General features: G+C 48.4%; 1 protein-coding gene across 11 annotated transcripts in view; it reads right to left on the bottom strand.

Annotated features, from left to right (window-relative positions):
- MBNL2 (muscleblind like splicing regulator 2) overlaps positions 1 to 21,885 on the bottom strand; it is a 219,474-nt gene extending 197,589 nt beyond the window's left edge. For 2 of the 11 annotated variants that reach the window (XM_074989303.1, XM_074989285.1), the window contains exon 1: positions 21,547 to 21,871. The gene's annotated coding sequence lies outside the window, so the exon portion shown is untranslated. Of the gene's footprint in view, positions 1 to 15,000; positions 15,020 to 15,046; positions 15,066 to 21,546 lie in introns of those variants that run through there. The other 9 variants (XM_074989360.1, XM_074989351.1, XM_074989394.1 and 6 more) reach the window with 8 other exon arrangements.
- Positions 21,886 to 22,678: the final 793 nt, after the last annotated feature.

Genomic DNA, 22,678 nt, shown 5'->3' with positions numbered 1-22,678 from the left:
AAACAATTCTTGGGGTTTTTTTTTGCAACAGCTGAAATGCTGTTTTTAATTTAAGAAATACAGTCCAAAAATCAATCCCTGAGCTACCAAAACGCAGAGCAGACGTTACCCTTTACCCATTTCAAAGCATACCCTTCCAAATACAGTTTTGTTTTCTTTAGTGCCATACCATGTAGTTAAATGCAAAACAAAATCTTCAGCCATTGCACATTATGCGGCAGCACAGCGTTATGACTCACAATGAATCACAAAGAAGAACAAATACTATTTAAGACAGTCATGTAAACAGTAAGTCAGTGAGCCAGGTCTAGACAAATGAATTTAACAATGGTGAGCGGAAAAGTCCCCTCATTAGCTGGCACATTATCCCAATGTTTGTATGGTTTCAGAGGGGCAGCCAAGTTAGTCTGTCTCAAAAACAACCAGAAGTCCTGGGGCACCTTAAAAAAGGTCACAAAACAACGTGGGCATAAACTTTCAAGAGCTGGAACCCGCTTTCTCAGATGAATTTAGTTATGCAATTAACAAAGTGAGTTCCAGCACACGAAAGCTTAAGCCCAAATAAATTTGTTAGTCTTTAAAATGCCACCTGACTTCTCAATGTTTGTATAGTACCCTGCACAACAGGGAACAATCTGGTTGAGGCCTCTGAGTGCCACTCTAAAACAAATTCTGAAAAAACAAACTTGCCTCTGCCCCATGTTTTAGACTGCAAAGTGACCAAAAAAGCCCTTCAAATGTGAACTGAACATAAACCAGTAAGAAAGACTGAACATTAGAACAGCCAGACTGGGTTAGACCAAAGGTCCACCAAGCTCAGCATCCTGTCTTCTGACTGAGGACAATGCCAGATGCTTCAAATGGAGTGAACAGAACAGGCGATCATCAAGTGATACAACTCCTATTCCCAGCTTCTGGCAAACAGAGATTAGGGATAACATCCTCTGCCCATCCTGGCCAATAGCTGTTGATAGACCTGTTCTCCATGAACTTATCTAGTTCTTTCTTTGAGCCCTGTTATAGTCTTGTTCTGCCCAACATCCTCTGGCAAGAAGTTCCACAGGTTAGCTCTAACGTAGCACTTATTAACACAGGGGGTCTAGTCCATACTAATTTGAGCTGGTGCACTTTAAGGATTTGCATTGTGTGCGTGCAGGCATTTTCAATCTGCACTAACTCCATACATGGTGCAAATTCTGGAACTGTCTTTCAAACTATATTAAATTTGATGTGAATTGAATTAATGAAGGCTTACTCTGCACATAATGCTTGTTCCTCACTATTTTGGCAGTACTCCAACTGCTATACCACATTGCTTCTGTGGGTATCTATGATTGCCTTGTTTATCTGCACAGCCTTCAATGCCCTGGGTCAAGTTGACCGGATCTCACCTCCTCTGTTTAAAAACTGGCATGAAAACAGAATCAGACCATTTGCTCCTGGATTCAAATATATCAGCATTATGGTGATTATTCCAGCAGCTTTACAACATGCCTTGAGCAGTGTTGGAGCCATGGTGAAATCCTTAATCTCCTTATTGTCTGAGAACAAGCAAGTGTGCAGGCAACTTTTGTGACTGACCACCACAATAAGAATCATTTTGTAGATGCCTCAGAAGGGTCCCAGCTAGAATGCCATTCAGCACTGTATAAAGAGTGAACGCCCCACCCCAAAAAAAAACAACCATAAGGGATAACAAAAAAGTCAGTGGCATGCATGTCTTCAGCCCATATTATGAACCATGAGACAGGAGTTTTTGCTGCCACACCATGACAGAACCCTGTCCCCTGGCCACTGACACCCAGGTCCTGCGTCTCCGTGATCAGCCAAGCTCTCTTTGGAACTCCCAGCTATCCAATTCCCAGCCCTAAATCCTGGACGCAGGAGGAAGAGCCTACTGAGGGAACTGTGCACATACGCCATTCCTATCTTTTCCATGTATTGCTGTGCTATACTGCTGTGTTAACTTCAGCACTGGGCTCTTCATGGCTGCTGCCATTACTGCTACGGCCTCTAGTTCACACCTCTCTCGTCTCCATTCCCTTCACCTTTGTACTGTCCTTTCCCGCACCCTGCCACACAATTTCAAAATGGTGGCTGGATCAGCCAAGCAATCAGCGTCTATCTCGTGCAGAAGCTCTACCCCTTATCTGTTTTCAAACCCATCCACCCCCAAGTCTGTTAGTTTCTTTCTCGCCACATTGCTCATTCCTGGCAAATGCCTCCACCCCTACTCCGGTGCCATCCCACAGAACGTTCAATAATGATACTGGTTAGCTGTGTGAAATTCAAATGTTGATTGAGACAGTTATTAAAAGAAAAAAAAGTTTAGCTAGTATTTGCAGATTATGTAAGGTACACCTGGGTGCCGGCATACAGGCTACCACTCTCTGCTGAGGTATGTACAAAACCTGTTACAGGGATTCATACAGGAAAAAGACACTTACGCCAGCGTAACATAGTCATGCAGTTCTTAATGGTTTCTCATCAAGTTTATATCTTCTGGGGGGTGGGGGGAGTAGGGAGGACTGGGAGCAATAAAGGTTTTAAACAATCAGAGCACAACCCAGACTATTTTATCTGAAATTTCTGAATGTCTGCAGGGGACATGAACCAGAATACAAGACTAGAAATTGCTTGATTTTAATCCAGACATTCTGGGGGGACAGCTGCACTGCCCTTGGCATAGCTCAACACCTTCTGCTCCTCCAGTTTTACGCAGAGCTGGGGGTGTTTAAAGTGGAAGCAAGGGGAAGGGAGACCATGTACGTAACCTCATAGCACCTCTTGCTGGTCTGCATTTTTTAATCTTTCTGAAAAAGATCATTCTCTGCCTCTTAGTCACTGGTCTCTCTGTCATCGGGAATCAGGACAACCTAAAGGGGATACAGAGGTGACTACTATCCCTGTCCCCACTAATCTCTCGTATAATAACTGCAGACCTAAACCAGAAACATCTCCATTTTTCCCCCATGCACACACGTTTACCATTTGAGGTTTCCGAAGTCTGGGACCAACCTTGGGAAATGGAATTCAGAAAAAGAGGACTTTAAAAAAATTAAAAAAAAAAAAAACCTCTATGATTGCTTCAATGAAAATGGTTGTAACATCAACAACAACTGCTTGCCTTTTTCTCTACTCCCTATGTGCCTCCCTCCAGGACATGGCCTTTATTAGCAGCAGAGCAGCTGTCCAACCTGAAGGGGAAGAAACAGAAGTCTAAGAGTGAGATGTATGGAGCTCTCCTCACACACTCACAAAAAATGGTGTTTTTGAAATCTGAGCTGAAGAAAGACAAGCAACTATCCAGACACAGCAATTAAGTAGCTTGGAACAGCACTGCCAAGACCAGAAATATCACAGAAAAAGGGCAGGGGCATGAAAAATAGTAATTCCCAGAGACAATGCATGGGCACAGTGCTCTGGTAGAACACACTCTGCTATTAGGCACTCAGACAATATCATGCCCTCAACTCGGACCCAGTCATGGTCTGAAGCCCCTGGATAATAAAGGATACTAGGAACACCAAACGATGTTCCCTCCTGTGGCCCCACAGCTGTGCTCCTGCAGAAGCCATTGCCCTTCCCACCACAGGGAAGCAGGAACATTAAAACATGGGAGCCCAGCGCATTTCAGCCATTCATTGCACTTGGCAATTTTGAACCCCAATTCTCAATCCCACAAAGACATGAAGCAGCAAAACAAGATATTCCCTCACCTGAAAACAGGAGTGCAGGAGTGCACCCCCCCATTGTTTTGTATTGCCCCCTGCACCATTCCGTACTTGCATTTCAGATTTTTTCCACATTAAAGCTGTGTTCTGTGTTTTCACTATGCTTTCTGGTGGAAGCATTCAAGGCTGCTCATATCACCAACCATGTCTCTGTACCTCAGCCTCTCACCCCACTGCTACGACTCTTCTTCTTATTCTCACAAATACTATGCAAAAATAGAACAGAGATGTAATCCTAGGCAAACTTTATTCTGCTGTAAATCAATGTCTAGCCACTTGATAGCACCACCTTGCTTTCAAATAGCCAAATGCCCACTCTGCTGTCATTCTGTAGGTAGGCACACAGTAGTTATTGCTTTCTATTCAAGTGGCCTGAAAACTACTTCATTAGCCACAAGAGCAAGGATAAGATGCTCTCCCAAGATAACCACAGCAATCTCCACACCATTAATGTCCATAAAAACAACAAGAAGTCCTGTGGCATCTTATAGACTAACGGATATTTGGAGCATAAGCTTTTGTGGGCAAAGACCCACTTCGTGCCAGAGGATTTCTTGTTGTTTTTGAAGATACAGACTAACACGACTACCTCTCTGATTAAAGTCCATAGTGATCCTGAGAATAAACTCTCCATTATGCATTAATGCAAACAGGCATGACTTCCAAAAGATCCTAGCATTATCGGTCTTTACAAACTACTCCACATTTAAGTTTGTAAACCTGCCACAGTGGCCAGACAGGCTTTGGGGCACCATGGAGAAATATCTCTTCCTGGTTATAACTTCCAAAGCCTAATGCAGGGGGCAAATGATAGGCACATCAATTGCATGAGTACAAGTGTGGAACTCCATCCATGAAAAGCAGTCACCCTCCTGTGCATTACCAAATTTCATTATCCAGTGAAACGTTATCTTGTGCATGGCAGCACATGCCAGCATGATAACAGCCCCAGTCATGTACTTCTCCAGGACAGCAATTAGAAAATGGCACTAGCCCTCCCAAAAAGGCAAGAATTATAAAATACAGCAGGGGATTATGGGACACAGGCTTTTCGGCATTTGAATCCAAATCCCAGAGGTCTACTGACTTCCACGATGCCAGAATGTACATAGCTCAGCAGCTTAGTAAAGGATTTTGGGGCTACCCTCCCCAAACGCTGAGTGTACACCATACCCCTGCCGCATGTACACAATAATGCAATGTGAAAGAGTACAGTCATTCTATTAGCACGGCCTACACACTGTGCACCAACTCAGTGCAAACTAAGCCCCCTGCATAGACAAGCCCATAGAGTCGTCTTCCTGGGTTCTGTACAGGACTCACACAGCCAGTGTAGGGTTTGTAACTGAATTATTAGGGCTCACCCCACATAATGAGCATTGTGCACTATTGGCTACCTTCATGTACTATGTAAAAACTCAGCAAGTGCCACTCAACGTCTGCTCAAAACAAAGACTACTCCTTACCCCTTAGGTGCTATGTTGTGTTCTCAGAATAGGCCTGATGCCGCTCCAGCTGAATCTGAGCCTTTGGGGTGTGTGTTATCCTGTTCTATGACAGGTCCACAAAGACATCTGGAAACAATGCAAAGGTCTGAAGTGTCTATACTCAGGATCCCCCACTACACAGCTGATTTGATTAGTGAGGGGTACTTCCATAGCTGGTGGTGAAAGACTACCTCCGCCTCAGGTACTCTGCTCTTTTCAAACCCAATACAAGAGGAGGAATCCATTTGGTATGAGATTCTGCTGGCTCTTACCTCCTAGTTATACACCTTAAGATCTCAGGTTTCAGAGCATGTGTGTCTTCTGCATAAGCTCCCCAAATCCAGCTCCACATCTTGGGAAGCAAAAATCATGTTGATTCCACATGATGGCTCCCAAGGCTAGAGAAAGAGAGCAGGATTGGCCTGTAATGGAGGTGATGAATTAACTAAATGGGGTGTACTTCCAAAGTGTCTCCATTACTTAGTTTTACCTGGCTTATACCTTAATAGCTATGTCCACACGTGAACGCTACATCGAAGTAGCTTATTTCGATGTAGCGACATCGAAATAGTCTATTTCGATGAATAACGTCTACACGTCCTCCAGGGCTGGCAACGTCGACGTTCAACGTCGACGTTGGGCAGCACCACATCGAAATAGGCGCTGCGAGGGAACGTCTACACGCCAAAGTAGCACACATCGAAATAAGGGTGCCAGGAACAGCTGCAGACAGGGTCACAGGGCGGACTAGCGCTTCCGGGGCAACAGCTAGCCGCTCCCTTAAAGGGCCCCTCCCAGACACACGCAGCCTGCACAGCACGCGGTCTGCAGAGCTATAGGCATGCACACCTCGAGCGACGCAGTCATGGACCCCCAGCAGCAGCAGCAGCAGCCAGAGGTCCACACAGCCGCCCCTGCAGGAGCAGTGCTCGCCCTGCTCGATGCCATGCAGGAGGCAGCTGAGCACCTCCTTGCCACAGAGGAGGAGCTGCCCACAGGGAAGGAGGACTCAACCCCCAACCCTGCAGCACCCTGCCGCCCGCTCCCCCCCGCCACACACGCCACCGTCTGTGGAGCTACCCCACCAGCACCGACTGGTGGGAGCAGCTGGTGCTCGGAGAGTGGGACGACAACTGCTGGCTCCAGAACTTTCGGATGAGCCGGCAGACATTTCTGGAGCTATGCCAGTGGCTCACCCCCGCACTCAGGCACCAGGACACCGCCATGCGGCGTGCCCTCAGCATCGAGAAACGGGTCGGCATCACTGTCTGGAAGCTGGCCACTCCAGACAGCTACCGATCCGTGGGCCAGCAGTTTGGCATTGGCAAGACCACCGTCGGGGCTGGTGGTAAGAGGACCCGTGGGCGGGGGGAGGTAAGAGGACCCGTGGGCGGGGGGAGGCAGCCGTAGCAGGCGAGGGGAGGGGAGGGGGGCCCTGGAGGGGAGGACAGGGGAGGGCCACACACACCCTGCACATCCATCATTGGTGCTCTCCCATGTGCTTCCCCTGCAGGTTGTCCATGCCATCAACGCCCTGCTCCTCCACAGGCTCGTGCGGCTTGGGGACCCGGATGCCGCCATCGCGGGCTTTGCCACCCTGGGCTTCCCCAATTGCTTCGGGGCTCTGGATGGGACTCACATCCCCATCCGCGCCCCGGAACGCAGTGGAGGATGCTACATAAACAGGAAGGGCTACCACTCTGTGGTCCTCCAGGCCTTGGTGGACAGCCGGGGCCGTTTCCAGGACATTTATGTGGGCTGGCCTGGCAGCACCCACGACGCTCGGGTATTCCAGAACTCGGGCCTGTGCTGCCGGCTGGAGGCGGGGACCTACATCCCCCAGTGGGAGATCCCTGTGGGAGACACCACCATGCCCCTCTGCATCATCGCAGATGTGGCATACCCCCTCCGGCCCTGGCTCATGCACCCGTACACGGGCCACCTGTCTGCCAGCCAGGAGCGCTTCAACCAGCACCTGAACCACGCACGCCAGGTGGTGGAGCGCACATTTGGCTGCCTCAAAGGGTGCTGGAGGTGTCTCCTCACCTGCCTTGATGCGGGCTCCACCAACATCCCCCAGATTGTGGATGCGTGCAGCGCCCTACACAACCTGGTGGAGTGCAAGGGGGAGGCCTTCTTTCAGGGCTGGGCTGTGGAAGCCGGCAGGGCCCATGTGCAGCCACCCGCTGCCCCCAGTCGCCAGGTAGACCCCGAAGGGACCCAGGTCCGGGAGGCCCTGCGGGCCCAGTTCAATGAGGCCGCGGGGTGAATGCTGGCAGGCCCCCCACTGCACCCCCTCCATCCTCCACAACACTCCCTGCCCCTACGCCCACACCACAGAGCACCCAAGAGCACATCCCCCCCACTTTTCTTGTAAAAATAAAAGCAGACAGTTGTTTGTCAAATCAAACATCTTCTTTACTACAACTCATTATTATTATTATTATTATTATAAATATTATGAACAAGACAAACTATGTACAGGGGGAATCTAACTGATAAATATATATACATTATAAAAATCGGGATAACATGAAAGGGGAAGACAAGTAAGGGGAGAACTATTTACATGGGGGGGTAAGGATCAGCATAGCAATGGGTCACAAATACAAACTATTTACAAGAAAAGAACAATAAACTGGGGGGAATATATACAAAGGGGGGGGCCCACGCCCCGGGCCCCACGCCCCTACAGTCCAGCGCTGGGGGTGGGCGGCCAGGATCCCCGCCTCGGCCGCAGCCCTGGCCGGGGCTGGCTGGGGGCTGGGCGGACCAGGAGATACGGCCGGCGAGTGTCAGCTGGCCCCAGGTCCCCCTCGGCGGAATGGCCCTTGGTGGCAGGTGGCGGTGCGACGGCGGCCGGCGCAGCGGCTGGAGCAGCAGGTGGAGCAGGCAGGGCGGGCGCTGCGGCGGCTGGCGCGGCCTGGGGGGCCAGGGAGTCCGCGATGCGGTTGAGGGTCTGCATGTAGGCCCCCCCATGCCTCCTGGCGCCAGGCCAGCGCCCGCTCCTGCAGCTGGAAGCAGCGTTCCTCCACCCGCAGCCGCTGCTCGGCGACCTCCAGCTGCCGACGGTGGAAGGCCAGCAGCTGGGGGTCCGTCGCCGTCGGCTGGTGGTGCTGCATCTGCCGTCTTCCCCGCCGTGGGGCCGGTCAGTGCTCCGCCAAGGGGCTGGCCTGGTTTCCGGGACCACTGACGCCTCACCGGCGCTCTCCGGTCCTTCCGATGGTGCAGCTGCGGAACACAGGAGGCGAGGAAGAAGAGTGGAGACAGCCGTTAGTGTGGGCCCCGAGCCGTGGCCCTTGTCCCCCCACCCCTCTGCTGCAGGTTCCCCATCCCCGTCCCTGGGAGATGCTGCTGTGATGGGGTTCTGGGGTCCCCCTGCACTGGACCCCATTCACTGGCAGGAGTGACTCTCACTCACTCAGCAGGTATGACAGGAGGTTTATTAGGCAACACATGCCCAGTTTCTCACAGAAGCAACAGTACAGCAGTCAGAGACGGTCCTTCCAACCCATCCTGGGGAGAAGACCGCGAGGGGTGCCCCTCTGGGGTGTAGCTTTCCCCCTCCTCAGGCTGGCTGCCTTCCAGCTCTCCCTTCCCCTAGCCTCTAACTGCCGCCCCCGATTCAAACCCAGCTCGGCTCCTCCCTCCTCTTTGTTCAGGGCAGAGGTGTAACCTGCCAGTTGTAGCCCCAGGATCATCCTTAGCCATTGGGAGCTATTCAGCTTGTTTCTCATATCTAGCCTGAGTCTCGCATTTGCACTCCCCCCCACTCCATCACATGCTGCTGCTGCTGCTGGGTGTCCGACCCCCTCCCCCCGGGGGACCCTAGAGGTTCCGCTCCCCCCAGCCCCGGGGATGGGGCATGGCACTGTCGTGCTGGGTGGGGGCAGGGCCTGATGCACTCCTGTGAGGGACATGCCACTGCTGTCCTTGGGGCCATGGTCATCTGGGCATGTGGAGGGCCCTGGCCGTATCTATTACCCCCGCCCCTCAACCCCGGGGGCGTACACCAGGAGGGGTACATACCTGTAGGCCCACTCCCACGGTCAGGGGACACCCGGGGGGGCGGACGCCCGGCTGGAGCTCCTGTATGGGAGGATGATGTGGAGGCTGGCGTCACTGGAGGACGAGTCCCTCTCCTCCTCCTCCGGGGCCTGCTGGGGCTCCTCGGCCGAGGTATCAAGAGTGGCCGGAGGGGAGGAGGTGTGCCGGGGGTCCAGGATGGCCCTGAGCTCCCTGTAAAAGGGGCAAGTGACGGGGGCGGCCCCAGATCGGCCAGCCGCATTCCAGGCCCGGGCGTAACCCTGCCGCAGCTCCTTCACTTTACTCCGGACATGATCCGGAGTGCGGTCAGGGTGACCCCGGGCGGCCAGGCCCTCAGCCAGCTGAGCGTACGCATCCGCGTTCCGCCTCTTGCTCCCCATTACCTGGAGCACCTCCTCCTCGCTCCAGAGCCCCAGCAGGTCCCGAAGCTTGGCCTCCGTCCAGGAGGGGCCCCGCTGCCGCTTCCCCGCCTGGCTGCTGGGCTGTGAGCCCTGGCTCCCCTTGGGGGGGTCCCCTGGGGGCGCTGGGGGGGCGGCCATCATGGCGGGTGGGGGTGTGTGTGGCTGCGGAGGAGCGTGCAGGCTAGCCGCGTGTTACTGCTGCTGCCTGCACGCTCTCTCAGCTTCCTGCACAGGAAGGGAGGGGGCGGGGAGCTTTAAGAGGCCGCTCCACGCGGCCACCATTGAGCTCAGGGGCTGGAGAGAGCGTCTCTCAACCCCTCAGCTGATGGCCGCCATGGAGGACCCCGCAATTTCGATGTTGCGGGACGCGCAACGACTACACGTTCCCTACTTCGATGTTGAACGTCGAAGTAGGGCGCTATTCCCATCCCCTCATGGGGTTAGCGACTTCAAGTCTCGCCGCCTAACGTCGATGTTAACTTCAAAATAGCGCCCAACACGTGTAGCCGTGACGGGCGTTGTTTCGAAGTTGGTGCCGCTACTTCAAAGTAGCGTGCACGTGTAGATGCGGCTAATGTGATGTTTCACCTATCCACTTTTTACCCATGGAAATCCTGCCTGAAATTCAAGCAACAGCAGCCAACATGAATCTTCTGGCTAGTGACCTAATGGATGATTATCAAATGACCCATTACATTTAAAATACATGCTTTCCTAATTATTTACTCAGCTCTGAAAAGAAAAGAAAAGATGACACCTAACCAACCATACTTTGAACTTCATCCTTCAGTTAGCAAGAAAAATATTAACTCAGTTTAGCAAACTGATTCAACTCATTAAAAAACTATTCTATTGTTTTCACACACACACACACACACTTGGGAAGCAGACTTGACATATAAAATTTATATAGATACATTTTGGTGCGTCTCATTTCTGTGTAACAGCTGCTAACAGGCAACATCTGCTTATAAACAGCTACTGAAGTTATCAGTCAGAGCCTGCTATGCTGCACCCAGGTTTGCTGCTCAGGGGTGTGCACCAGACAAAGTCAACAGCCTCCCCAGTTTGTTCAGCTAGCAGAAGGAACAGCTATGACTTAATAGAAAATGAAGCTACGTCTACACTAGCCCGGAAGTTCAACCCGCTTAAGGTCAGTTTTCCAGGGTTCCATTTTGTACTTACCCACAAAATGTTTTGGGAGAAAGGGCACTTTGAAGTTAGGTGGGTACTTTGAAGTGCCTGTGGCTACACAACTTGCCAGCGCTTCAACATTAGCAACTTCGAAGTTTGTGCAGCGAGAATTATGCGCATGAGTTGCTGCATATGCAGCACAGCACCTCATCGCTATTCCCATGATTAGGCTCATTTACATACCCCCTTCAAAGGAGGGGGCTCGTGTAGATGAGCCACTAGAGTCTAATCTGCAATGATAGCATAGGTCACAGCTTACACAAGACTAAGTCTACACTAAAGACCTTGCAGTGGGACAATTACAGCAATGCAGTTGTGCTACTGAAAGATCTCTGACATACCCACTCTATGCAATACGAAAGAGCTTGCCCATAAACATAATGATGCCACACACCCCCAACAAGCAGCAGTAGCTAGGTCAGTGAGAGTAGTTCTCCCGCCCACAAAGAACTGCGTACCCTACTACCTACGCCAGTGAAACTTACGTCACAGAAGGACAACTTTTGTCCATAAATGGAAGCAGAGAGAGATATGGCCTAAGATTTAACTCCACAGCTACCAAAACGCGTATTATGAAATGTTGTACTCCATTCCTTCTCTGCATCATGGGCTCTACCTCCTTTCTGCTTCTTCCATAAGCCCTAAAATAAAATTCTTTATCAATGGACTGAGCCACTAATTTGGACATTCCCTTCTAAAATCCCAGTAACTAAGCAGAAGAAAAACGCACGCAGATAGTTAAAAGATACAATACTGAGAATATTAAAACCTAACCTTCCCTTTAACACCAACAGATCATCACTTCATTAGGGTGCCACAAACCTTATTCACTTCTCCTCCAAGTGCAAGGTGCATTTTGTTGACCTTCTCTTCTCTAGTATAAATACACAGCAACATGTAATTTGTTTTTTAAAAATTAATAAAAAATCCAAAACAAGATACTCCTCTGCACACATTTCTCCCCTATGAAGAGGATGAGAGAAGCAGCATGTGACATCTGTTAGTCATGTCATTTAATGCACCATTGGAAGGCATTCAGATACTATGATTATGAGAGAGATGTAAAAACATATATAGAATAGAAAAGCTAAAATGCAACAGATGCCATTGTCAAGAACATTCTGACAATACTGACCTTTATCTCATCTCAGCAGACAGTCACAAACTTATTAGACTGCGTATCAGAGAAAACTTCTCAAGAAAGAGAGTTGCTAGTGAGAAGAGAACCAGCAAAAAGCTAATCAAGACACTAACAACGCAACCTAATGTAGTTAGCTGAAAGTGAAAGCTATGCAGGAAATGAAAATTTTTTAGCATGTGATCACCCACTTCTTTAGCTGAAAGCCTCTAAATAAGATATCACACTGATGTTGTACACTCTTCATCCATTCCAACTTCACTTGTAGCTCCAACCTGTATTAATGTTGGGAGCAGTCAGTGTGTTGGGAACAGTTTACATAAGAAACCACCTATCTACCGGACTACACTCCTCTGGGACAATCCAGCCGCCAAAAGGCAAAGGAAGTTCTTGAAAGATACAAAAAGTACGTTCGGTCAAAAACACTCAGATATGGAAAACTCTACTGAAATTAATAAGGTAGAGTCTAAGCATGATATTTTTAAAATTACACTGCAAGATTCACCATTTTGCATAAGTTTTTTTGGCAATAATGAAAGGGAAAACTATAGCAATTTTTGTTTTGTTAAACTTGGAAGAGACAAAGTTCACACCTTTACTTTAATCACACTGGCCGTGTCTACACTGGCCCCTCTCTTTCAAAAAGGACATGTTAATGAGAGAGTTCAGAAGATGCTAATGAGGCACTGACATGAATATGAGGCGCATCATTAGCATAATGGCAGCCATGCACGATTCAAAAGTGCTGCTTTGGGAATGCACTCCTACCATATAGACAGGGGCCTTCTGAAAGGACTTCCTATTTGATTTTAGGAAGAAGGGGCTTTCAAAGTCAGGGGGGTCCTTTTGAAAAGCCCCCGTCTACACAAGCGGCATGCATTCCAAAAGTTTGAATCATGCGCAGTTGCCATTATGTTAATGAGGTGCTGCATATTCATGTCAGTGCCTCATTAGCATCTTCCAAACTCCCTTATTAACATGCCCCTTCCGAAAGTGTAGATATGGCCACTGTGTGTGGCATATGGGTTTTTCTAGGGTGCCTTTCACAATGTCTAACAGCAACAGACAAGAAGCAGACCTGTATAGCTTACCACCGAAAGCGTGTACAAATTTCACACACAACTGAGTGGTTTCACTAAGATACTACATGATGTCCTTGTGAAAAATGTAACGTAAAAGCAGCTACAGTAGGATCTCAACATCCACAAACTTAATGTTGGCAAATTCAATTATTCGTGAGCGGCCACTTCCCCTGGGGCTCTGGGCAGGACCATTGGCAGCCGCCACTTCCCTGGGTCCATGGGCAGGCGTGCCAGCAGCTGCTGCTTCCCCTGGGGCCCCAGGCAGGAGCACCAGCAGCCACCACTTCCTGGTGCTCTGGGGCGGGGAGTGTCAGTAGCTGCCACTTTCTGGGGCTCCAGGTAGGAGCGCTGGCAGCCAGGCTCCAAGTGGGAGCCATATTTGCGAAATTCAACACTTGCAAGGATTCTCAACATGGAACCCTTTCAAATGTTGAGACCCCACTGTAATATGAAGAATGCTAAAGCTTTATGCACTCAAACTCTCGCTATCCCTCTCCAGAAAATATATAGAAAGGCACATTTACACAGATATTCTGCCACAGGACTTCTTGTTGCTCTCGAAGATAGATTAACACGGCTACCTCTGTGATATTTAAACAGCTAGTAACCAGAGAGGGGAGGAGTAGGCCCAGCTGGGGGTCCTATCACAGTTGAAAAAACAGCTATTTTCATCTCTGTTATTGATTACTGTACTCACCTCTTTTCTGAGCACTGGAACATCAAAAAACTTTAAATAAACTGCAAACAATCTGGGTTCAGAGAAAAGCGATAAAAGTGATAAAAGTGATAATGGGGTTCCATATGGCTTAGAAGCAGTTTTTATTATACAATCAGGGTATTAATGCATGAGGCCATGATGGCAACTAATGAAATAACTTGTTTAACCTAAAATAGAATCACATTGTTTATTTTATAGCCACAGACCTTGATGTGTGCCAGCTCACATCAAGGTCCTCACATCTCCAATGAACACTGACAAATACACAGCTGGAGCCAATCTGGCTCGTATCATCTGTGTCTTGGTACAATTTTAATATTTATTTTAATTACAAGAATGCATTGAATGAGTAGACTTTATGGAATGCTCGTAAGCTGCTGCATGCATTAATCTCTGTATACCATTGGTATCCCAATGTGTTATGTGCTGCCCCTCAAGGAAGGGGCAATGACACCAGATGTACTAGAATGGAACATTAGAAAGGACAGAAAATTGTTGTTTTGTCATGAGCCACCTCAAATGAAGATGAGTCTTGGAAATGAATTGCTCCCACCACCTGAATTTGCTAAAAACTAGTAACAAAGAGCATTTGCATCTTCATGCTGCTTGAACTCTGAGAGGCAAGGATTACTAAACACGAGCCCCAGAAGTGCTTACGAAGGACATACAGGGTACCTCTATATTGCAATTAAACAACCAAACCCGGCCTGTATCAGCTGATGTGAGCTCACGTGGCTCAGGCTACTGGGGTTATAGATGTTTCAGCTCATGCCTGATCCTAGATTCTGGGACTCTTCCTTCTTGTGACTGACATTTACATCTGTAAGAAATGTGAGTATTGCTGTGGTCCTTGGTAAAAGGGACCATCACAAAGGTAACCTTATGCGGGTGGGAAGACAGATCAGAGTACCCTAGGGGACTGTCTGGGACTCCCTCTTAAGGCTGTTCTAGTGCCAAAGAAATTCACTCTTGATTACTAGTTTATGAAATCGAAATATAGAAATCACAATCAATTTGGAGGTTGTACCCTGGTTCTGAACAGCCTTCATGGAAGTTGATACTCATGCTCTTACGTCACTGCAGAACAGCTTGTCATTTATAAGTAGCACAGAGCAAGCATATGTAACATAGTAACTATGTACTATGACTGAGGTTTCCAAAGCTGCCTGGAAAAGTTGGAATTTATGGGAATTAGGCACCTCAAGTCCCCAGACAGATGTGAAAATCCCCATGTATTTTATTTACTTGACATTCCTTGCCGTGGTAAGCTGCCAGTAGGAATTTCTTTAAACTTCTCTTGTTCAGCCTCTACCCTGAGAAAGAGGAATGTTAATAGTTTAGATTATGTGTAATAGAAGGACTTTTACCTATCTACAACCCAAGCAACTATGTTTTCATTCAATCAGCAGAGAAGTTTGACAGACAGAATGTAATAGAAGCAGGAATTTCAACTAATATTGTCCAATAAGTAGCCTAAAAAAAAAAAAACCTTTCACCATTACAGGCTTCATTCTATAAAAGCCACACATTATGAAGGTGATGAATTACATGCAGCTTCATTATCATAATCATCAACAACCAGTGCCCACTGGTGTCCTATGCTTCCCTCACTATTTTCTTTCATCTTTCCCTGTCCAGTGCAGAGTGGCTTAGAGTAGGTCTGCACTTTCCTTGAATGTCAACAGCTGCTACATAATTTTAGGTACGCCAATTACGAACCAAAAATCGATTTAGCAGACGTCGATATCCATCCCTCTCCTCACTGCAGAACGCCAACAGGAGCACTCCTCCAGTCGGCATTCCTTAATCCTTGCCCGATCGCAAGAAGAAATGGGGTCAACACTGACCCCAGAACACACCATTTCATGCATGTGCAAAATGGCTCCCCGGAAGATCACACCTAAATGTTTGATCTGCCATGGTGAGCGTAGACCCAGTCTTAGTTTCTGCAGACTAGCTCCACACCAATCTACTATATAAAAACACTGATATTTTGAAGGAGAAAGTAGAAGGACCAGTGAAATGAATAAACAACAACAAGTGCTCTGGGAATGATAAGATCAGGGAGAGATGATCAAATACGGTGGAGAAAGTATGATTCAGGAAATACACTGACTATGAAACATAGCACAGAAAGAAGGGAAGGCACCTAAAAGCACTTTAGGCAAACCCTAAAAAATGGACAAGATCCACGCTAATGATAATACACAAGAAAGGTAGTGCACTGGAGTGCAAGAACTACCGAACAATTGCCCTAACAAGTCATCTAGGCAAGGTGCTGATGAGGATACTGATGGAGAGACTGAGATCACAGATAGGAGAATATCCAGCAGATGAGCAAGCGGGATTCAGGAAAGACAGAAATACCATACAGCAAATATTGGCACTAAGACTGATAGCAGAGAAATCTTGATGAAAGAACAAAAGTATCTACAATTGCCTCGTCCACTTTCAGAAGACATTTGATAGTATAGATCAGAAAGTGACCCGGGTGGTGTTGGAGTTGTATGGACTGACACGGTTGTTGAAGGATATCAATGACAACGTGGACACAGTAGTGAGAACATGCGGAGAGTTGGGAAGTTGGTTTAAAATGAGTAGAGGTACAAGACAAGGAGATCCGATATCGCTCAGTATCTTCATCACGCAGCTAGAGAGAGCGATGGACAAGATCAAGGAAGAGGTAGAAGGGATATTAGTGAACGGAATAAAACTTAACCACTTGAGGTTCGCGGATGATATAGTTATCACTGAAGAAGATGAAGAGAAGCTAGTGAGAATGGAGCAGATGCTAAATGAGGAAGGGAAGTGGCACAGACTGATTATGAACATTGATAAAATGAAAAAAAAATAGTATTTGGAGATAAGGAAATAAGAAGAAAGATCAGGGAAATGGGACTGAACGTAAAAAAATTCATGTATCTGGGGAACAACATGACATATGATCTAGACTGTAAAAAGGAAATAACGACTAGAATAATGAAAGCAAGAGTGAGTCTGAAGGCAACGAATACGTTCTGGAAAAAGAAAGTGATTAGCTTAGGAAAAAAATCGAGAGTCTTGAAATGTGTGTATTCAGCAGTACGTTGTACGGATGTGATACATGGGTGATAATGAAAGAGTCAAAGAGAAGGACACCGGCATTTGAGAGGAATTGTTATAGAAAGATCCTCATTGGTGACCTTCTGCTTCTGTTCTATTCTCAGGAATTATATAGGAAGATACAGCCAAAAGAGAACCTACTGCAGAAGGTTATCCAATGGAAGTTACAGCTATTTGGGCATATCTGCAGAATGAACAACGAGCGAAAAGTCAAAACCCTGGTATTCGGCATAACGGACAGCTCGAATAGGAGAGGCAGACCACAAAGGAAATGGGTAGATGATATAGTAGATTGGTGCAGAGCTAGTCTACAGAAGTAAAGCCAGTCCACACTAAACAGGGAAAGAATGAAGAAAATAGTGAGGGAGGCATCAGACACCAACAAACCATGAGCCCATGCTTGTTGATGATGATGATGATGATGAATTTATTATACCATCTACCATTCTTATCCACCACCTTCAAACTTGCTCTCACTTCTGCTATTATAGCCACTATTTCCGTCTTCCAATCCACATCATATGTCATGTTGCTTCCCGGTAAATGAGATTCCAGCAATAGGACTGTAGGAAGTGGACATGGGGATCGAATGACAGGAAGTCCAAGAACATGATAAATATGACTTTGATAAGAAGAAAATGGGCAACATTAGTTTAGCAGTGCCGGGCAACATCAGTATAGTAATGCCAAACTTTCCAAGGAGCAGATATAGACTTGGACCACAGTCTAGTGATTGCAAACATCAAGATGAAACTCAAGAGAAACTATAACACACAGTTCAAGAAACAAAGAGACGTGGCGAGGCTAGGTAAGGAAGATATAGGAAACGTGGATAGAACAGCACTGAAAGAGACAATCAGGAATGTGGACACAGAGAAAGACCTAGATAAGAGAGTTGAAGGGATAGCCATGACGATAGAAGAGGCAATTCAGCAGACAGCTCCAGAAGAGAGGATCAATAAGAAGTGGATTAACCAGTAAATACTGAAGTTGCTCCAAGAGAAGAGAGCGCTGAAGATCAGAAGGGATGTTTCCATGAGGGCGGAACAGGAATACAGAGGGAAATGCAACGAGGTCAGAAAAGCAGCCAGAATGGATAAGGCAATATGGTTAGAGGAGCAGTCTGAAGATATACAGAGGTATTACGATGGGTGTAAGACCAGGAAGGTGTACAAGATGGCCAGTAGGAAGTGGCAGTTAAAGCAGATGGGGATCAAAGACGAGAATGACGAGGTGCTTGTGAACAAGAAGAAGGTTTTGCAGAGATGGATGAGATATTGCACCAATACTTGCAGCTTCTAGCACCTTAATCCCAAAAGTACTATTTTCAAAGATTTGAGAAGGTAACAGATTGTCCAAACTGTTTGCTTGTCTTTAAAAACATGTGCCTTCTTCACAAAGAAAAAGCTAATGATGATGGACAAAAATTAAACTTTAGAAAGAAACGCTATGGTGAAACTACACCTTTACATAATAGCACAGCTGAACCTATAATGTACAAAACAACCATTCCACTTGTGAGGAGGCCAATTTTAATACAGCAAAACAAACAAGCTGCCACACCAAAGAGACCGTTCAGTGACCGTGAAGCTGCAAGCAGCTCAACATAGGCAGACCCCTGCATCTGTGTAGACCTGCACTGAAATCAAGGGATTAGGCCACCTACCGATACATAAAGGATCGTGGTCTATGGAACCAGTAGTGAGTGCCAGTGTATGAAGCACAATAACCTTGTATACCAGTAGCCTGGAACAGTAGAAGCAAACCCATGCAATCATGGTTAACTGGGAGAAGTGCAGCATGCAAAGGGGAACAAGAGGACATTTGGTGTTCAAAGAACCTTATCACAGGAGAGGAAGAAAATGTCTCTTGTCCCACTGTGGCCTCTCTTATCCTTTATACACATGCCAATTTGGCACTGAACATATGCAAGCTGAACTTCAGACTGTGCAGATATTTTACAACCATGACAGACACTCAGGCTACACTTTAGTTTGCAAAACTGGCAATGCAGATGCTGATTTTTTTTTCTCTTCAACATCAACATACACTCTAAAAGCAAGTGTAAAAGACGATTTCTTACAGCCTAGCACGACAATGCTAAGGACCATTATTCAAAGGCAGTACAGCAAACCCTCGAGTTATGAGGGGGGGGCATTCTTGCAGCCCTCGCGTAACTCGAATTTTCATGCAAGTTGGGAGGTCAGGGGAGGGAACCAGGCTGCCACTGGGTTCCCAGCTCCCCTCCGCTTGCAGGACGGGGAAACTGACAAGCCAATAGGGCTGGTGAGTTTCCTTGCTGCTTCTCCCTCCCTTCCCAGTGGCATGGCTGTCAGCCATGCCACTGGAGGAAAGCAAGTGGAAGGCTTGCAAGGTGCCCAGCTGCCTGCAACTGTGAGCCACTTGGCATGATAAAAGCTCCTTCCCCTCATCTTCCCCAGTCGCGTGGCTGTCAGGCTGACAGCCCTGCAGCTGTGGGAAGGCAGGGACAGGGGCCACAGAGCCGCTTCAAGCAGTGCTTAACTCACGTTAAAGCAAGTTATGTGCAATCTGAAGCCACATATTTTGAGGGTTTATGGTATTCCATGGGTGACACTTTTGTGTTCAAATACATATTGAATGTCAGAAAACCAAATGCAAGAACTGCAGGTGATGTGTGTCAAAACCATTTTTTAATCCACACACCGCGATATACACAGTGTTTTAAAGTTACAAGCAGAATAACATACGTAAAAAATAAATTAAATTAAGCATCTATATATAAATGTGTATTATTTTCAAAATACAGCATTTGGGCTGGACCATTTTAAATATTTTCACTAGTTATATTATCCCTGTATTGTTTCATGTCACAGCTAAACACACAAACATACGCACTCACTCTCCTATTGATACTATTTGTTCCTGTGGTCAATCAGGAGCAGAATAGTCTAAAACTGACAGAGCATCTCAAAACAAAATGAAACAAAAAAATGACTGAAAATAAGAATTAATCTGTTAAAAAGTGGGAAAAAACCCACCTTTTCTAAACACCAGTATCTGCCTACAAGATTTCTTGCATACAATCAGCAAGAGAGGTGGTTCTTAAATGTCAGCCTCATTGTTTCTCAGGGGTGTGCCTACAAACTAGGGCTACGTCTACACCTGCATTTCTCTTTCGAAAGAGGAATGCAAATGTAGGAAATCAAAAACGCAAATGAAGTGCTGATTTACATATCTTGTGCTTCATTTGCATACTCTTCAGAAGAGCTTCTTCCGAGATGAGAAAAAGCAGTGTAGATGGGGCTCTTTCAAAAAGAAACCCGATCTGCAAAAGAACCCTTCTCATTTTGTTCCAGGAAGAAGGGTTCTTTCGAAGATAGGATTTATTTTCAAAACAGCCCAATCTAGGCTGCTTTTTTCCTTTCAAAAGAATCTCTTCCTTAAACAGAGTACGCAAATGAATCACGAGATACGTAAACCAGTACTTGATCTGCATTTTTGGTTTTCCAAGTGGACTGCATCTACATTAGCAAGTTCTTTCAAAAGATTTTTCAAAAGGAGCTCTTCTGAAAGAGCTCATGGACCGTCTACACACAAAAAGCATTCTTTTGAAAGCAAATTGAAAGAACTTGGCACTCCTTTCGAAATCACTCCTTTCCCATTTCAAGAACACTCCCTTTCGAAAGAAAGAAAATGTGTGTACACGCTCCTCAAGGCCCCTCTTTTGAAAGAACACCCTTGATTTTCGATCCCTAGCCTGTTCTTTCGAAAGAGTGGGGGCTCCGTGGACGCTCTCTTTTGAAAGAACAGATCACTCTTTCAATCTGTTTTTTTGTGCGTGGACTCACTCTTTCAAAAGAAGTTCTTTCGGAAGAGCTCTTCCAGCAGGGCTTCTTTTGAAAGTTCTCTGTAGCATAGACCTAGCCATGTGGTCCAGCATTTTATTCAAACTTCCCATAGTTGCATTCCCACCTGCTTTGTAAAGGGAGAGCTAATCCAGACAGGCCACGGATGTTTTAAACCCAGTATTGTAGAATAATCTCAGCACGTCTAGATAACACGTTGAAAAAAACACCAGTGGCTCCCGCAAAGCCATCTAGGGAAGCCGAGCTGGGCACTACGGAACTACAATAGTGAGAAAGGCGAAGAATGACGCTTATCAGAGATCTTGTCGTCCAGACACAACACAGACATCAGCTGTGCTAACCGCCACTTTCTCCAAGCGCCGCCGGCCAAATGCTGAGTTCACAAAACTACCCAACGCCGCCGAACCGCACGTAATCGGGGACTCGCGGAGCTCGGGGGCAGCGCACGAGGCTGGCGCCCGACCCGGGGCCCGGGGCCCGCGGCTCCCCCCGCAACACCTTGCCCGGGGCCAGCCCCGCAGCGGGCGCCAGGGGGGGAGGGGAGTGCGTGTTTACAGCCTGTCAACAAGGCCCCGCTGGGGCAGAGGCCCTGGGGCCAACTCTCCGCTGCACAGGTGCACGGCGGAGCCTGCGGGAGCCGCCGGCAGGAGGCGGCACAGCGCAGCCGGCCGGCGGAGAGTCGCCGCGCTACCTGTGCGGCCCCAGCCCGGCGCGCTGCAGGCCTGTCTGCTGGAGCCCCTGCGCCCCGGCCCCAGCCCCGGCCCCGGCCCCGGCCGCCCCGCGCCTCTGACTGACCTGCTGGCGGCGGCACCTCGGCCCGGCGGGGCCCTGGCTGCGTCCTGGCGGCGGCGGCCGCGCGGCTAGCTGTCGCCTCTCTCCCGCCGCGCCTGACTGCTCGGGCGGGGGCGGCTCGCCGCGCCTTCAGGCTGGGCCGGGCCGGGCTTGCCGCCCCGCCCCGTGCACCGAGCGAAAGGGGGTGCGGCTCCCCCCGGCTGGCTCCACCCCCCCGGCCAGAGCGGCGCGGCAGCTCCTGCCCTGCGCGCCCCGAGTTACGGGCTGCAAACAGCCTTCCGCCCCCCGCCACCAGCCGCAGCGGGGGTAGCCCTGCAGCCACCCTCCGCTCCTAGCAACCGCCCCAGCCTGCCCCTCTTCCCCGCCGCCAGGGGACTCTCACCAGCGCTATGCCACGGCCCCGCCTCTTGGGGGACCTGGCCCCCTCAAGGGGCTCTCCGCATGGGCCTTCCCCTGCACGCTCGGTGTAGCGCCCTCCCACCCAACCAGGTCCAGACACGCTCACACACCCCTAGAGTTGGAGGAAAGGACCGCAACGCCCAAGCTCTGCAATTCTTCCTCACTGGACCTCTTCTCTGGGTCCCCACCACGGCTCTGCCATCCATTCTGTGCATGCAGCTCGCAAACACCCTTCATCACTGGGGCACTGATTTGTGGAAACATGCAGGTGTGCTTATGCCACTGCAACCAAGCTTTTGGCAGAATGTGGGCCAAGTTGGACAGGTAGTGGGAAGTACTGGCACAAGGTAGTAAACACACGTATTGAGACCAAGCGAGACTGTAAAATTCACCCAACCACATCCATTATTCTTTAAGAATGGGAAAGTGAAGTCGCAGCACTGTCTTGGTGGTCCCTCCATAATGAGTAGGACATCTTCATGTCTCACTCCTATTTGTGAGTCCCTTGATGGCTCACCAGACCGATTGTGGGGCTTCAGGTCTTAATCACACAAGGAGTGGTAGCTGTTGCAGAGGCATAGGGTAGGTTTTGCTACTTTCTCTCCTTCTCCACCTCTCCGTGTCTGTGCTGCGGTAGTATCTCCAATTGTGCCATCCCCTCACAGAGTACCGCTCTCCACTGTGAATGGTCCTGGGCAAGGTTGAACCCAGTGGACACAGTTGTCCAGTCAGGGGG

The sequence above is a fragment of the Carettochelys insculpta genome, chromosome 1, assembly GCF_033958435.1.
Source record: "Carettochelys insculpta isolate YL-2023 chromosome 1, ASM3395843v1, whole genome shotgun sequence".
NCBI lineage: Eukaryota > Metazoa > Chordata > Testudines > Carettochelyidae > Carettochelys > Carettochelys insculpta.
Note: the sequence above shows the minus strand (reverse complement) of the source record. Positions and strands in the feature narration are given on the sequence as shown.